This window comes from Poecilia formosa, unplaced genomic scaffold, assembly GCF_000485575.1.
Source record: "Poecilia formosa unplaced genomic scaffold, Poecilia_formosa-5.1.2 Scaffold231, whole genome shotgun sequence".
NCBI classification, from domain to species: domain Eukaryota; kingdom Metazoa; phylum Chordata; class Actinopteri; order Cyprinodontiformes; family Poeciliidae; genus Poecilia; species Poecilia formosa.
In genome coordinates, this window is record NW_006800170.1 from 909225 (window position 1) to 913080 (window position 3856).

The window sequence follows — 3856 nt, forward strand, 5'->3', positions numbered from 1 at the left end:
TACAGGGATACATAAAGTCAAGATGTGACAATTGATACGTATTGATTCATTATTTTCAGACATTTGAAACATAAAACTAAAGAGTATGCCATGCAGCATATGTTGAAAAGGTTTTCATTCTATTGTCAAACAAAAGAAAATGATATGACATATATGCTTCTTCTTTCTCATTCTTTTTTTATATCATAATCAGAGATTTTTACTAACTGAAATGACCTCCTCAGTAAAGCTAATCAGATTTTTAACACTGCTTTAGAGATGAAAGATTGGTCCCAGAACCGCTTCTGAAAGAGCCACAGTGAAAGAAGTTGATGTTCTATAAATATCATCCTAAAACTGGCAGGATTTCATATGCCCCTTGTGCAGCATAACAGTACACTGCAGCATTAAGCTACCTTGATCCAAGTCCTCCCTCACCCCTTATTAGTGCTGCCTGAGTGCCTCAGGTCCACTCAAGCAGAAAATAAGCCCCCCATCTGAGTTATTATCCCTGTTTTTGAAGCTCCTGTTTCACCTCTCAGGCTCACCGTGGTTTATTATCGTGTTCAGACTTAACTGCTAGACAAAGAGAAGTAACATCTCCAGCAGGGTCACCAAAACACAGAGTCACTTATTACCTAAATGTTGCTCATTAACCCCAAAGCACCTGCATGAACCCTTTGCAGCAGTTTGCCTCGTTTAAAAGAATCCTCATCCTGCTGAAGCCAAACACATTAAAAAGACATTTAGAGTGTGTACATAACACTTCAAGCGATGCACTTTAAACCACTGCTGATTGCTAGTTAATAACTATGTGACTATTCACTAACAAAATATTGACAAAGTGAATAATTAGAGCTTAATAAATATAATAAAAGCCTTCCTACAGAAAAAAAGAGGCCAACACTGAGTAAAAAGTAAGGGAGGCCCCAGAAAGGTAAACCAAAACAAAGTCATGTAGTAGAAAGGATAGATTGCGGAGATGCATTCCTTCACTACATCACATATGGATTGCAATTTTCTTCAATTAAGATTAAACAGTAATGGTGTGAAATTGAGATGATATTTTAGTTTCCCTTGCTTCACATATGATCCAAGTCATTTTCATCAGATTAACATTTTCTATTATTTTCTATAATATTTCTATTATTATATTTCTATTAATAAACCAACCTTGTAGACAATCAGGTCCTTCGAAAACCAAAACCAGGTCTGTGTCCACATTGTCTGAGTAAAGTCAGGCTTGTTCCCAAAGCAGGATGGACTCCCACTGGGCTGACCTTTGTCACTGCTGTTTGTAGCGTTCAAGGACAAGATCTCAAAAATAAAGGGTGTCTGGTGTAAAAGCATTTGTATTTTGCTGACAAAATGATTCTGCTTGTATCTTAACCCATGACCATCAGAGTGCTCAGCCAAGTGAGAAGCAGTTGGTATAGGAGTCACCCCCTCCATGTCGGAGGCCAAGGATCTCAACCAGATTTGGGCGTATTTTTTCTCAGGGGACACATTAGACTTTGGCTCTAGGAGTTTAAATATCCTGGTTTCTTTTCAAGAGTAATTAACATGTGGTGTGTGAAATTGATAGACGGATCAAGCCATATCCGCAGTATCGTGGGCACTGCTCAGGTCTGACTTGGTAAAGAAAGAACTGATCCAAAACCTCACTTTCCTATTCACTGATCTACCTTCATTTTAACCCTCATGTGGAACGTTATAAGATACAGCATTGAAGAAGGTCAAAAGATGCCAGGTATCAGTGGTGAACTGAGGTCCTGCTGTGTGCAGGCTATGCTTACGCTCAGAAATACGATGATGAGCCCTTTCATCTGGGAAAGCTCAAAGTACGGTCACCGCTTCTCCACATCAAATGGAATTACAACATGCAAGTTAAGCATCTGTTGGACGGACGGACGAACGGACTGAAACAGATCATCGAGGAAAATATTTGCACCCTGTCAGATTTCTTTCATTTCTTTTTTATTTTTTGGATAATCCAACCCTAATCCAGTTTTGACATCATCAAACAAATAATCAAAAGCAATAAAATAAAATAACCTGAGTAAATACCAAAACCCTATTTTAAGAGGAAAAAGCTATCCACATCAACCTTGACTTTTAGAAGTGTTTAACAGATTGCATTATCATTTTCATGTTTTTGTGATGTATGTAACAGGTTGCTCTTCTAAATGAGACAATGAGTCTCAAGAGATTTTTCCTGTATAAATAAAGGATTTCATATGCTAAAAAACAATCCTCCTCCTTGTTAACTTTTAACTGACGGTGGGTTAACCATGCTTTTTGAAAAGCTCAGGTCAAAGAGATGCTATTGCCAAACCTGCAGAAAGAGGAAATCATTCAAAAAGAACCAGTTTAAACAACATAAGGTAGATGAAAAGTTTTCAGAAGTGCATGCACAATTCCCTGATCTACAGACATTCTAGAATAGACTACACATTTACTGAAAGTCATTGTTAAGTGTTCATGTCTGAACAATAAGAGACTGGGAAAATATATCGTCCATAAAAGAGTTCCAAAGCCAAAATTCCTGTTGGCCAAAGAAGACACAGAGGCACAGCTTACTTTTCCCAAAAATAACATCTTAACTCCTGAGACTTTTGCATAAATATTCTGCAAAATTATGAGAGAAAAGAGGAGTTTTAACAATTCTGGTTTGTATTTACTCAAGTTTTCCTTGATATTAAATGAAGTAAATGATCTAAAGTATTTAGGTGGGTAATTCTTTCTCAGAGCAATGGCCATGTACCAAATACTTTTTTGGCTCATCTGGAAAACTCTGGTTCTATACTCCAATGTAGAAGTGAGAATATTAACAAGACTAATTAAAATAGTGTTTGAAAAAAAAAGATTAGTCATCAGTGAGATAAAGTTCTCTATAATCTACATCTCTACACAAACCTTTACAAGAAAGCAGGAGTGGAAGGAAAGACGTGTAGCATGTGCGTTGAACATGTGGTGTTTGTCTTTGAAAGCTGACATAATCAGTGACAGATTACACAAAGACGTAGATGATTGCTCTAAATTTAGATTTCATTGTTTTTGGGTGTGGCTCATACCAGTAGTGAAAAAGTGCTGATTTTCAGGAACTGTACTTTTGTTTGCTTTAGTTTTAAAGCATATATTTAAGTGAGGAAACAAATATATTGCATTTTCTTGCATTGGTAAAAATCACACAATCCTTTACAAAAACAAGTCATGCAAATAAAATTCTGATTAAATACAAAAAAAAAAGAAAAAAAGAAATGAATTATACAAACAATTAAAAAAAATACATTTTTAAAGGATCTTAAGTAAGACCTTGTTTGAGAAATAATATCTTTGGATGCTTTTTTAACAAGTCAAAACTCTCATGGCAATATAATATGAAGGTAAACATAAACAAATGAAAAAAAATGCACAATGTTGCAACAATGTTCTGCATTTAACTCAAAATATTGAAAGTACTCTAAATTTGTTTGCATTGCAGTTATTGTTAAAGTGACTAATTTGATTAAAAACAGGAGCTCTCTATCAGAAAGAAGGTGTAAAAAGCAGAGAGGTTGAACTCATAAGTAAATGCAGAAAGTATTCATACATGTCAATAAGACAAAAAAAAAACAATAAAATCAAACATCAATGGTGGCCAGCATGTGCTAAAAATAGTTTACTCATCTTTTTCCTGCACCCCCCCACCTACATCTCTATGATTCTGCTTTGCCCAAAACCCATCTTAAACGTCTTTATCACTTTAATCTGTGAAAGTCAGACCGTCTGTGATTGGCAGGAAAGACATTAAAGTGTTACTCATTCGCAGTGACCCGGTTCCCATTCACCTTGATGTCTGTCTGGGAGTCCACTCCTGCTGCAGCTCTTACAGGAG